The sequence below is a fragment of the Benincasa hispida genome, chromosome 8 (assembly GCF_009727055.1).
Source record: "Benincasa hispida cultivar B227 chromosome 8, ASM972705v1, whole genome shotgun sequence".
NCBI lineage: Eukaryota > Viridiplantae > Streptophyta > Magnoliopsida > Cucurbitales > Cucurbitaceae > Benincasa > Benincasa hispida.
The window spans coordinates 16,378,723-16,394,002 of NC_052356.1; positions in this window are offsets into that span (position 1 = coordinate 16,378,723).

The following is a 15,280-nucleotide window of genomic DNA, read 5'->3' on the forward strand; positions in this document are numbered from 1 at the left end:
GTCCTAAATCTCATTGTAATCTCGTAGTTTGTAAACTTTGTATGAACATATTGTTGTTAATAAAATAAGTGTTATTTTATCAGCATATACTCAATCTAATAAACTAGATCCAAAGTTATTTCATGTAATTTAAACAAGTAGAGACATACAAGTAGATCTTGTTTAAATAATAACCTAAACGGTATGTAGTAGATGGATAAGGCTGGGTACCTTATCTTGGTGACATTACGGATATGGCCCATTTTGTAGGTGTTACAAGTGTTGTAAAGTGCTAAAAATGATCTGATCCTGATCATTCATGTAGAGACATGTGAGCGGAGGTATCCTATACAAAGAGTTTGTATAAGACCAGACCACAAAATGATTAGTCTCTTTATATAACGTCGTTAATAATAGAGACTTACATTTCATTAAGATACCATAGGTGACATAACCTGAATTCTGAGTGAGTTGTGAACTCCTGCTCATAAAGGTTGTCCTTTGATTTGTATGGGTGAGAGTAGTCAGATTGTCAACTCAACAAGCCTACCATTTTGGGAATTTGTCTGACTAGGGAGCTGGGAACATAGCTACACAACACGGAATTCACTCATTCCCCGATGTAGAGGCAAGTAGATAAATTGTGATTCCAGGGCTTGAACATAGTGACCATACCCTATCCTGGCCCGAGAGAGACTTAGTTGTAATTAGACTATGACTTATTGTTCATTAAAGGGATCAATGGTACTTAAGGAGTTAGATGTAACTACAGGGGCAAAACTGTAATTTTGACCTAACTGTACTTATGAGCAATTTATGAAGGGTCATCACCCTATTGATTGGTTATATCCAATGGACACAGAAATTTATTTGTAGTGCAAAGAGTGCAGTTGTCAGTCTTTAGTGGAATGATCGGTAGTTAACAGGTATTAGGTAATTTAATGAAAAAGTTTAATTAATTGTCTGAGTACTATTGGAACTTCAATCTATAGATTCATAAGATCCCCTATGTAGCTCAACAGGGATTTAATTGAGAATTAATTTTGGATTAATTTGAAGTACTCAAATTAATTGAGGGAATTAATTATATATGATATAATTAATTAAATTAATTATATATGTGATATAATTAATATAATATATTTGATACATTATAATTTAAGGTAATATGAGAGGAATTTGAATATGATTCAAATACTAGTTATATGAATGAGATTCATGTAATTAAATTTAATATAAATATGATTTATATTGAGAGGAATTAAATATTTGGATATGATCCAAATATCAATTATGTGAATTTATATTAAATGTGATTTATATTAAATGTCATGTATTGTTGAGAAAAAATAATCTATAGGATATCTTATATTTGATGCAATATAAAACTATAGACTATATGTTATATAGGATATAACATATAGTGTGTATATATATATATTATCAATTTAATTCAAATTAATTAAAGGGAAGGCGTTACAACTCCCTCCCCCATGCTCTCAGTTAATTTATGTGGGTTGTAAAAAAGATTCAAGTAGTTGGAGATTCATCTTCTTCCTCAATTCTCTCTGAGAGAAGAGTTCTCTCTGAAAAACAAAAACAGAGAAGAAAAATTCTTCTCTTCCCTTTCCTCCTCTCCATCTCCTTCCCTCTTACAAGGATTCAAACAAAGCTCACAACTCTTGCTTGAATCCTTTATCCCAAGAGAATACAAAGGGTTCTCAAGTGGTAGTGTCCCTTTTGAAGAAGGAGACCCACGTGGAGAAGGTGACCCATTCGTGTTTTGTTCAAGGGAGTTCTTGAAGAAAGGATTCTTCAAAAGTAAGGGTTTTTGAATCCCTAAGTCTTTTTTTTTTTAAAAGCATGTTGTAGTAAATGCATATCTTGTTCTTATTTACTGTAAAACTTCTATCCAATGAAAAATGGAATTTGGGTCGATCTTGCTTCCGCTCAAAGGATCTTTTTCGAAAATTTTCTTCAGTATGTTCCTTAAATGATATACTGTTATTAAAATTAAAAGGAAATACATGGTATTGTTGAAGCAAATATGGTGTGTAGAGGTATTCATGTGTTGGGTTGAGTTTAGGGATATTTTAGGCCCAACTCTATGCTTCAGTTTGTGTATTTTTCTAATCCAAACTAACCCTTGTTAAATTATGAACCTAAGCCAAACCAACTTGTAAAAAATGGGTTGGGTTGGTTCGGTTCCATCAGTTCTCTTTAAAAAAAAGCTTGAGAGGATCTTAGTTATTTACTCATGATCTCGTATGGAAAATATTAAATACCCTAATAATGTTCAAAGATATAAATCAACTATTAAATATTCATTGAAATAAACGAAACATACATGGAATCAAATTAAACTAGGATTCACCAATAAAAATGCTAACACATAAGATTCCACAATAACAATATCCAAAATTTATAATAACAAAATAAGTCTAAAAAATTCATAAGAAAGACTATAATGCCTACAAAGTTCAAAATAAAGACAACAATGTTTTCGAATGTCTACAATATCCATAAGTAAGACTATAATGTCTACAAAAGTCTTCAAAATCCATAAATACGACTATAGTATCCACAAAATGTCACACCCCCTCCCAGACTACTCTCTTAGCTTAGGAAAGGACATGACTGTAGTAGTTATCAACTCTTTTGCTGACACTTACTACATATTAACTCTAGCGAAAAATAATCTGATACCAACATGCAATCTCAACACAATGGCTGCCTCTATGGCCAAAAACATTAAGTATTAAACACAAAACATTTACAGAGATTACATTACAAGTCTCATAAGTCCCGACACCCAAAACCTTAGTCTCTACATGCACAACTATAATATGTATACAATATTTTCAGTAACCACCTAGCAGACGGGTTACAATAACTTTTGTCTTTGAGTGACGGAGCAGATGGAGAGCTACCTTCTGAGGATTTGACCGCTACCCAAGGAAAGAAAAACATTTGAAAACGGAGTGAGCTTGCTAGTTCAGTGAGTGACTTAAGAAAGAAAACTGATTCTCATGCATAAGTCTCAATAAAGAGATCATACTAAAATATAAATCTTTACAGTAACCTTGTACTGAAATATAAACATTTTCTAAGCATAAAACATGTAAAGTTGTTTTTATCAGAAAACATTAAACTGTTACTTAGTTGAGAATAACCCTGTTGTGGTTAAATCCCAATGTCAACTGCTTAGTCAAGAGAGAACCCTTTTACTCAATCTCTGATTTTAAACTATCTACGTGCACGTGATTATAAGTACCATCATACCTTAGGTACTACTGCTTAGATATCTTCTCAATGTCCCTCAGTATCGAGCTGCTCGGATACCTTCTTAAATGTCCCTCGGTATCGAGTTTCAAGTAATACTAGTCTTACTATGACTTTCTCTTTAAAGTATGTAAAGCAAAATACATAGAAAACATGTCTTTAAAGGTACTAACGCATGCTTTGTGTATTTAAACACACACAAATAGTTTTTCAATAAACTTTCATACATGGCACGCATTTAAAACATAACTCATAGTTTGCATGGAAATTACTTTGTAAAACTAGCTAGCATGAGAATAATCTTTCTTAAAACATGGTTTCTTTAAAATATTGTAAATATTTAGTCACTCACAACTTTTAAGATTACTCCTCAAAGGTCGATATGCTTCCAACACTGGTGTCAATCTTGTGGACACAAAAGCATATATTTAGCTACTAGCATTGGTCTCCCTTTTGAGACTAACCCTCAAATAAGCTTTTCGTTTAGCCTTCCTCTAGAAGACTTTCACTCAATGCATACCTTGCTGTAGGTTTAGCACTTAGAAATTTCCTTGAGATTTTGGCTCTTGCAATGCTTTCAACCGCACTTCACAAAAGCATCCCACTTGGCAACCAGAACTTTGCTCTAAGTGTTTCTTCAGCTGCATATGGTCATCCACAAGGCTGCTTATGCATCCAAGACTTCAATGCAAGCTTTTCTTAGCCCACATAGCAGGTCCAACGCATAGGATTGCTCAACCCTTGGTCTGTCCGAGCGTTTACTTCGAGCTGTCAGCTTACTCAACCCAAGCAGCTGCCTGCTTATTCATGAAATTCTTGATTCAATTTATGGAATTTATAATGCAAATTCTAGAGCTCATCTCAAGAAATTTACTTCTACAAACCTGTTTAAAATTGGATCAAGAAGCTTACCTTAAAATTTTAACTTCAAACTCTTCGTAGTTCATCCTAGAGACTCAATTCTTTATTGGCGGCCTGGATTCACCCGAGAACGGAACCTCTGGTCACTTTTCCCTTCTCCAGCCTTATTCCGATGAGACCTTCTTCCAGTAGCGTCACCTATGAAAGTAGATTAGACTCTTAGAGATTTCCAACGACACCAAGATCTCTCAATTTTTATGGAGGAAATGATCAAATTGATATTTTGAAGTTCAGGCTCCCTTTTTATACTACTTTCCACCGCTTACCATTAAAACCTAGCATGCCACCTTCAACTTAAATGAAGTTAAATCTGGTACTTAGAATAGTTGTTGCCCTTAATCAGTGGTTAGGACTGATCAATGCATGCTACAATCATTTAGTTCACTGCCCATCGTGTAGCTCATCGTTCAGTGATCTCTCGCTGATGCTTATCACCCAACGATCTCGCTCTCGCTCATCGTGTAGCACATAGCCTATTGCACAGCTCTTGTTGTCGCTCATCGTGTAGCTCTCAATGACGCTCATCATGTGTTGATGCCTATCTTCTAATGCATCACGCCCATCGTCTAGCGCTCATGCCTATTGTGTAGCGCCATCGCCAATCGTGTAGCGCTATTGTCTAGCGCATCACTTCGCATCATCTAGCACCGCATGTAGCTGCATGATCATCTAGCGTATCGCTTAGCACCACACATAGCTACACGATCATCTAGCGTATCGCTTAGTGTCGCACATAGCTACACGATCATCCAGCGTATCGCTTAGCGCCGCACATAGCTACACGATCGTCCGCGCATGCCATTCCAACGCCCAATGCCCACTCTCGCGCACACCTAATGTTACCACATGCATGCTAACCTCTCAAGACTTGGCTGCCGCATGCCTTGTCCACATATGGCTTTTCTCTTTGCCACACTTCGGCTTCCAATGTATAGGTTACACTTAGCCAATTTTTCTAGCTTCACCTAAGAGTCAAGCTTTCAAACTTAAAACTTTTCTTCTAACTTTTCACCCTTTTTCCCTACAATTAAACATTAATTCTCACATCAACCTACTCACCATACTGGTCTCAGTAGGGAATATACAAAAGTAGAGAAATTAGGGTTCAGGGTTTACACAAAATCCACTGAAAAGAGCAATCCATTGAATTTTCGAACAACGACCAATAGACTTGAACGATCCATTTATGATCTTGATAAAACTTGCTTCTTGAACCCTAAACAAGATTTAAAAAATATATAAGAATATTATCAAAATTTTAATATATTAATATAGAGTAAATATATAAAAGATAACATTACTTGATAAAACGTGATCATAAGTTTCCAATTCTTCAGTTTGTAGAGTAAGATCTAATAACATCAGCTTCGCACGTAGCTAATTTTGTGTACATATTAAAACCTCCATCATCTTAGGACTTAAATAACGTCTAAAAAGTCAAGTATTATACCTTCTATACTAAATGTTGATTTAAAAGCAATTGTTGACACTGGTACAGCTAAGATATCTCGAGCAACTTGTGATAGAACTTTGTATTTGGGAGCATTTAATTTCCACCAATTCAAAATATCAAAATTTTCAATTGGATCCTCATTAGGTTTTGAGAAATATCTCTCCATATTATTTCTTATTTCATTCAAATTTTTCTCTTTTCTTCTTCGTTTGTATTCCAATTGTAAAACCATTTCCATGTCATCACAATCCTCACTTATTTCAACTATATGACATGGTTGTTCCAAAGTATGACCACTTGAATCACTTGTCTTATAAAACTCATACAATTGCATCAAACTAACTTTCACCTCATCATTCATTGTTCTAGTAACTTCATCCCCATAGATACTTATGAAACAAAAGGACACATAATCCAACTTATATCATGGATCAAACACGATATCTAGAAACAACACTTTGTTCATCTTGTCAAGAGATCTCCAATACCTATCAAATTTCATTCTCATAATGGAAGCCATAGTATATATCACATTATTTACATTTTAGCTCCAACCTATTAAACGTCGTTAAATCCCACAAAATTCATGAAAAAATGTATTAAAAGTGACATAAGTTGAACCACTAACCTTCAATGTAAGATCATAAAACATCTGAAAAATTTTGACAAATGTTTTAACATGGTTCCAATCGGCTAATGTCGGCGACCCCTTTCTTTTCTTTCCATTCTCATCTTTAGTAAAGTGATGTACAAAATCTTCATCCCCTTCTTCTAAGCATTGAAAAGCCTTTTCAAATTTTAAAGCATGATCAAGCATCAAATATGTTGAATTCCATCTTGTAGACACATGCAGACAAACAAAGGGCTTTAAATTCAATATTTTCATGTCCAACACACTCTAAAAAAAGTTTCAATCGCTTAGGAGAAGATCTAACATATCTTACAACATTTCGCACACTAGCTATCGAATTATACAATTCTTTTAATCCGTAATTGACTATTAAGTTCATAATATGAGCGCAACATCGCATATGCAATAATTCACTATCCAAAATAAGAGACTTCCAAATCTTTAGTTTTCTCTTCATATATGAGATTGTCGAATCATATGAAGTTGCATTATCAACAAGAATTGGAAAAACTTTATCAATATCCCAATCCAATAAACAACATTCTGAAGGAACTCTTAAACAAGAGAACCATTGAGCGGAAGCAAGATCGTTCCAAACTCATTGTGAAAGAACAAAACATTTACAACCCAACAAGAACAGTCATTCATCATCGAGTAAATTACAACATGCTTTCATGTTAAAACCAACTAGAATCAAATGACATACCTTTGAAGAACTATTCTTCAAGTATTCCTTTGATCAACACCAGTAACGCGTCCAAGCACCCTCCGCAACGAACAACCAGTACAAGTCTCGAATTGTCTAATCCTCGACCACAATCGAGTAAGACTCGACCCTCGACCCTCGAACGGCAAAACTCAACACCACCAAGAGGTTATCTTGGTATTCTCAATGCGAGAATCCAAGAGGTGTGGGCTCTGTATGAATTTGGTAGAGGGAAGGATGAAGTATACGATAGAGTAAGCGGGAGAAAGGCTAAGTCGCTAAGTTTATCGTATAGACTGGGTACTCGATCGTCTAGCAAACGAGGAGCTGTCGTCTAGTAAACTCGATGTATCGTCGTTCACTCTCTCAAAGACTATTGTATAGCTTTTTCTTTCACTCGATCAAATGTGTTGTTATTTTTATGAAAAATGAAAACAATTTTCGTTTTTATCCTTTAGTTATTAAAACTGATAGCAACTTCTCGCTCAAACGCTTAAAGGAGAAATAATAACCAACCAAACAATTATCTTATAATTGTTTTAATTATAAATAAATATAATAATTAATTTATCATATTATATTTATAACTTGCAGTTTTAATACCACATCATATGTAATATTTAAACCATAGTTCTTTTTCTCGTTAATGACATTTAATATCAATCATATTTATATTAATTCCTCCAATTAATGTATCTAATATATCAAATCAATTATATCATATATAACTCAATCAATTTAATTATATAATATATAATCAAATTCCCTCTTGTTAATTAGAACACTTCAAACTAACCCAAAAACTGATTCTCAACATAAATCCATTGAGCTACCAAGGGGACCTTGTGAACCTGTAGCTTGAAGCTCCAATGGTACGTGAATAACTGACTAAACTCTTTAAATACGATATCCACCATCCGTTAACTGTCGGGCACTCCACTAAAGACCAACAGCTACATTCTTCGCACTACAGATATATTTTTGTGTCCATTGGATATAACCAATCAACAGTACGATAACACTTCACAAATCGCTCATAAGTACAGCTGGGCCAATTTATCGTTTTGCCCATGTAGTTACATCTAACTCTTTAAATACCACTTATTCCTCTAATGAACAATACATCATAGTCCTCTTATGAGTGAACACTTCTTGGGCCATGAGAAGGTGTGGCGCCACATTGTTCAAGCCCTGGAATTAGCCTTTAAGGGAGCAATTTATCTACTTACCTTGCTTCAGGGAAGGAGTGAATTCCGTCTTGTGTAGCTGAGTTCCCAACTCCCCAATCAGACGAATCCCCAAAGTAGTAGGTTTGAGTCGACGATTTGGCCACTCGCACCCATGTAAATCAAAGGACCGCCCTCATAGGCAGGAGTTCCCTACTTACTCAGGATTAAGGTCATGTTACCTATGGTCATCCTAGTGAAATGAAAGTCTCAGTGATGAACGATGTTATATAACAAGACTAAAAATTCCATGGTCTGGTCTTATACAAACTCCTTTATATAGGATACCCCCACTCGCATGTCTCCACATGAATGACCAAGATAAGATTATTTGTAGCACTTTACAACACTTGTAACATTTACAAAGCGGGTCGTATCCATAATGTCACTAGGATAAGGTTTCCCTCCTTTATCTATATACTACAGACCATTTAGGTTATCATTTAAGGCTTGCTTCACTTGTATGTTTCCACATACATACTTAAATTACAACGATAACCAGGGATCTTAGTTTATTGGTTTGTGGTTAATGTAACTAAAATATCTTATATTTCATAGACAATAGTGAATAAAATATCTCATATTATTACATCACAAATATTTTTCCATACACATGTTTACAAACTACAGGACCCTACGAGATTTAGGGCTTTAACCTCAACAATCTCCCATTTGTCCTAGAGCTAGTGGGGTGTACAAGATAAATGGGCACAAAGGCCTAGTACAAAATCTCTCACTTGCCCTAGTCTAGCAGCAGTCAGTCCCGTAGACCCATGCTCTGTAGGTGACCCTCAAACACTATAGCCGTAAAAGTCTTCATAAACGGATCAACAATATTATGCTCTAAAGCTATCTTTGTAACTATCACGTCCCCTCGATGCATAATCTCGCGGATGAGATGGTATTTCCACTCTATATGCTTGTCGCGCTTGTGACTCCTAGGCTCCCTAGAGTTTTCTACAATACCACTATTATCACAATAAAGGGTGGTGGGCCTAGATATGCCTGGAACAACTTCCAAATCAGTTAGAAACTTCTTGAGCCAAACGACCTCCTTAGCAGCTTCACAAGTCGCTACATACTCGGCCTCCATAGTGGAGTCAGTGATACACCCCTACTTAGTGCTTCACCATACTACAACCCCTCCGTTAAGAGTGAACACTGATCCCGAAGTGGATTTCTGAGAATCCTTATCGGTCTAAAAATGAGAGTTTGTGTATCCGGTAAGGATCAAATCCTTAAATCCATACACAAGCATGTAGTCCCTCGTTCTCCGAAGATACTTAAGGATGTTCTTGACGGTAGTCCAATGACCCTGTCCTGGATCAAAGTGATATCTGCTGACTATCCCCATAGCGTAACAGATGTCAGGTCTATTGGGGATAATGCCCTAAAGTCTCGTGTCCTGTAGTTTGTAAACAGTTTGTACGAACGCTTGTGATGTATAATATATGATATTTACTCCACTTCTTGACTTTGCACATTTTGATGTTTTATTTGCTTTACCACAAACCAATAAACTAAAATCTCTGGTTATCTTTATGTAACTTAAGCATGTATGTGGTGACATACAAGTGGATCATGTCTTATGTGATAACCAAAATGGTCTGTAGTATATGGATATTGGAGGGAAACCTTATCCTAGTAACACTAAGGATGTATCCTCTTTGTGGAATAAGTTACAAGTATTGTCATTTGCTACAGATGGTATAATCTTGATCATTCATATGGGGGACGTGCGAGCAGGGGCGTCCTATACAAAAGAGTTTATATAAGACCTGACCACGAAGTGTTAACGTCTCATTATATAACACTGTTCATGACAGAGACTTCACTTCACTAGGATGACCATAGGTAACATAACCTCGATCTTGAGTGAGTTGGGAACTCCTACCATTGAGGCTGGTTCTTTGATTTACATGGGTGCGAGTGGCCAGGTCGCCAACTCAAACATACCACTTTAGGGATTCATCTAATTTGGGAGCTGGTAACTCAACTACACAAGATGGAATTCACTCCTTCCCCGAAGCAGGACTAAGTAGATAGATAGCTCCCTTAAGGGCTGATCCTGGGGCTTGAACGATATGGCGCCACACACCTTCTCTTGGCTCGAGAGGTGTTCACATATAGTAGGACTATGATGTATTGTTCATTAGAGGGATTATTAGTACTTAAGGAGTGAGATGTAACTATAGGGGCAAAGTGGTAAATTGCCCAACTATACTTACGAGCATCTGTGAAGGGTTATCGTACTCATGATTGGTTATATTCGATGGACACAAAAAATATATCTGTGGTAAGAAGAGTTCAGTTGTCGGTCTTTAGTGGAATACCTAGCAGTTAATGGATGGTGGATCTCGTGGCTAAAGAGTTTAGTCAGTTATTCACATATTGTTAGAGCTTTGAGTCATAGGTTCATAAGGTCCCCTTAGTAGTTTGGATACAAGTTGAGAATCAGTTTTTGGGTCAGTTTGAAATGTTCAAATTGACAAGAGGTAGTTCAATTATATATGATATGATTAACTAAATGTATGAGATATAAATATGATTTATATCAAGTAGAGGAGAAAATATTATGGATATATGATATCAAACTATAGGTTATAAATATAATATGATTATATTTATTATATTATTAATTGGACAGTTATGAGATAATTTCTCGATGTTTTCTCTAAAATCATGTGAAAGTGGGAAGTTCAATTCGGTTTTGTAACTGAATAATAAAATGAAAATGGTTTTCATTTTGCAAGAGATACACATAATTTACTCACGGGGTGTTTGTTAATCGATTGCTTAGTATTTGCATAGCCTATACGATAGAGCCAACTTACTAAACGACTGCATTCACCCGCACACCCTTTCTTTAAACGATCGCTTACCATTTCCTAGACGATCGTTTAGCACTTGAGCTTAACTAAACGATTGTATAGACGATCACTTAACTTTTTCTTCACGATCGTGTACCTCGCCTAAACGATCATGCACCCGACTATAGATAGTTGTTCACTTCTCCCACTTGTTTGATCTTTTGTACACGATAACCTTTCCTCCTCACCTTTACCAAATTCGAACAAAGCCCACCCTTCGGATTCTCACTTCGAGAATACTGAGGGCTCCTAGTGGTAGTGTTGTCCCTGTTTCTTGGTGTTCGTGCGAAGCTGTTCGTGGTAGAGGACTGGAGTTGCTGAACGATTGCTTGCTGGTCTAGTGAAAGCAAGAGAAGTTCGTTCGTGAATTTCACAGATAAAGGATTCGTGAAGATTGTCTTTAAAGGTGAGGTTTACTGTAACCTTTTATATATATATTTATATATTTACAAGCATGTTGTGTGTTTTTCTTTTAAATGCATTTTTTTTTCTTCTTCTCTGGAAAATTTTGATTCTGTAAAGAATTGAAATTTTGGGACGATCCTGCTTTTGCTCAAGGATCTTATCGTTAGGGTTCCTTCATCTCAGACAATACTAGCATCTTAGCACATGCATTTCTAACTCTTTATTAACTAAAGGCAGTAGACAAAAAATTCATATTCATAGTACTTTTAACACCAGCTTCATTCGCTTGAAACTTTAGTATGGTTTTCCCTTTAGGTTACTCTCTAAATGGATAAGTTATGCATTGTTTTCGCAAATGCTTCCATAAAGTACTAGTTCCACATGAAGAAGTGTCACAAGCATAATCTTTATCACAATAGTTACATTTACATCTTATACCTCCAGTGTTAGACCTTTCCATCTTTGTAAAGTGATCCCACACTGAACACAATGGCCTAGTTGGTTTTCTCTTGCCAATGGCTATCATTTTCGATGGTTTAGAACATGGACCAAGAATATTTATAGGTGGTGAATCATTGTCGATCAACTCACCATTTTCCATCTATGATATTAACAAATGAAGAAAAATAAAAACAAAACAAAACAAATTGTGAGCATAGTTGAACCATGAACCGGAGATAAATAAATAAAAGGAGAGAGTTTAGTGGCTAACCAATGAGGCAGTAACTGTGATGGTGTGAAGCCAAAGAAACAGCATGAAGCAACCATGTAACATGAAGGTGAGGTGACGGTGGGGAATGAATCGGCATGATTGAATGATTACAACGTGAAAGTGATGAGTGATGAGAGATAATGAATTGATGGTGAAAAAACGGTTGTGAAGAAACACAATGACGATGGAAGACAGAGAGGAGACAATGGGAAGAAGACGTGAAGGGATGGAGATATGATGAGATGGAGACATGAAGAGATGGAGTATGGAGATGGAAGACGAAGAGAAGACGATGGGAATAAGAAATGCAAACAGTGAGAAGAATAAGAAGGAGCAGAGACGGATGTGGGACGTTCCTCACGAATCCCCAATGGCAACATGTCAAGCGCTCGCTTGGCTGGGCGTCTGATGCTGAAAGGTAAACGTGAAGTGACATGAAACCCTAAAAAATGGGCTGGGCCTTGGGCTATTTGGGTTGGTTCAGTTCGACCCGACTTTCTACCCTATGAACCCACGAACCGAACTGACCTACTTGAGTTTATTAAAAAAAACCCAAACCAAACCAATTTTTTTTAGAACCAACCCAAACCAGGTGGGCTAGGTTGGGTTGCTCGGTTTTTTAGGGTCTTCGATTTTTTTTAACACCCCTAATGGTGTATATGTAGAAGCTTCTATAACTTTTTTTTTTAAAAAAAAAATCCATGTAGTTAAAAATCTTAAAATTTTAACTTTAGTTTTAATAGCGATGAAAAATAATAAAACTTATCTAATTTTAATTCCTTTAAATGAATTAATAGATATCAACACTAAAGAAATAAGATGAGTATTTAGTGAAAAAATGATATTAAAAGTGCAAATCTTGAAGTCTAGGGACCAATCTGAATCAAAACTCAAATCTAAAAGGTAAAATTGTAACATTTTGAAGCCTAGGTACTAAGCAAAAACCAAATTCAAAACCTAAGAAATAAATGCATAAAATTTTGATAACTAGACCAAATGGAAACTAGACCCAGAACCTAAAGACCAAAAAGTATTTTTTTTTCCCTTTTATTTATAAAGAAATTGATTTTTAAAAAATAATTAAATTAAAGAGAGAATATCAATTTTATACTCTAAGCTTTAAGAGTTGTATTATTAAAATCCTGAACTAATAATTGTATCGATTAAAACCTTGAACTTGAAGGAAACATTGAAGGTTCTTGAGCAGAAAACAGGATCGGACCCAAACCCAAAATTTACATAATTAAATTTTACAGCAAACAAAACATACAGTGAAGGAAATCAGACATAAGGATTTCCATGAGCAGCGGAATAATCGTTCCAAATTCCATTCAAAATTGAACATAAACAATTACAGTCACAAAACAGAAACTAACAAGTCATGCACAATACAAAATTATAGCATGCTTTACAATAAGTTCAAGGGATAGAGTGTTATACCTTTGAAGACTCATTCTTCAAACTCCCTCAATCACGAATGCTCGTTTAGCCTCCAAGACAAAAATACACGAATGCTCGAACACAATTATCGCAACACAACACGATCAACAGCAACCACGAACCCAATAAATAGACTCCGAAACCTCGAACTCATTCGAGTTGATTGAGGACACCACCACAATGGTTACCTTGGTATTCTCGGTGTGAGAATCTAGAAGTGTGGGCTTTGTATGGACTTGGTTAAAAGAAGAGACCGGAGGAACAACAATCGTGTAGATGATTGAGCAAGTGGGAGATGAGAAGTGTCTATCGCATAGACGAATGTTCAATCGTGTAGAAGATGACAGCCTATCGTATAGACAATGCCCTACGATCGTTTAGCTACGACCAACTGAGTGAACTATCGTATAGTAACACTCCACGATCGTTTAGTCTCTCTATGAGCTATCGTTTAGTGAAACCATTTCACTTGATAGCAATCCGTGAGTTTCTTTCTGAATTAAGCAACTCTTTTAAATTTAGGAAAACATTTTTTCTTTTATCTCATGGTTACCATAAAAACACCAATAACCTCCTACTCAATTGGTTATTATAGAAAAAGAGATAATTATCCAAAAATTAATATTATTATAAATAAATATGATAACCAACTTACCATATTATATTTATAACCTATAGTTTTAATATTTCATCTTATGAAACATACAAACCATAGTTCTTTTTCTATTTTATGGTACTTAATGTAAATCATATTTACATTAATCTTCCAAATCAACACCAAGAACTGATTATCAACTTGCATCCATTGAGTTACCAAGGGGATATTATGGATCTGTAGCTTGAAGCTCCAACGATATGTGAATAACTGACTAAACTCTTTAGTCATAGGATCCACCATCCGCTAACTGTCGGGAAGTCCACTAAAGACCGACTACTGCACTCTCCTTACTACAGATATATTTTGTGTCTATATAAACCAGTCAACAGTGCGATAACCCTTCACAGATCGCTCGTAAGTACAGTTAAGTCAATCTATCATTTTGCCCCTGTAGTTACATATAACTCCTTAAGTATCACTGATCCCTCTAATGAACATAAGTCATAGTCCTATTATGACTGAGTTCTCTCTTCGAAAGAGAAGTTGTGGCCATTATGTTCAAAACCCGGAATCAGCCCTTAAGGGATCAATCTATCTACTTACCCTTGCTTCGTGGAAGGAGTGAATTCCATCTTGTGTAACTGAGTTCCCAACTCCCAAATCAGACAAATCCCCCAAAAGGTAGGCTTGTTGAGTTGGCAATCTGGCCACTCTCACTCATACTAATCAAATGACCGCTCTCAGAGGCAAGAGTTCCCAAAACACTTAGGATTAAGGTCATGTCACCTATGGTCATTTAGGTGAGATGTAAGTCTCAAGTATCAACGACGTTATATAAAAGACGAATCATCTCGTGATCCGGTTTTATACAAACTCTTTGTATAGGACAACCCTGCTTGCATATCTCTACATGAATGGTTAGGATCAACCATCTGTAGTAATTCACAACATTTGTAAACCTTTACAAAGCGGGCCGTATCCGTAGTATTACCAGAATCAGGTATCCCTCCTTAATCCTTATACAACAGATCTTTTTAGGTTATCACTTAAGGCATGA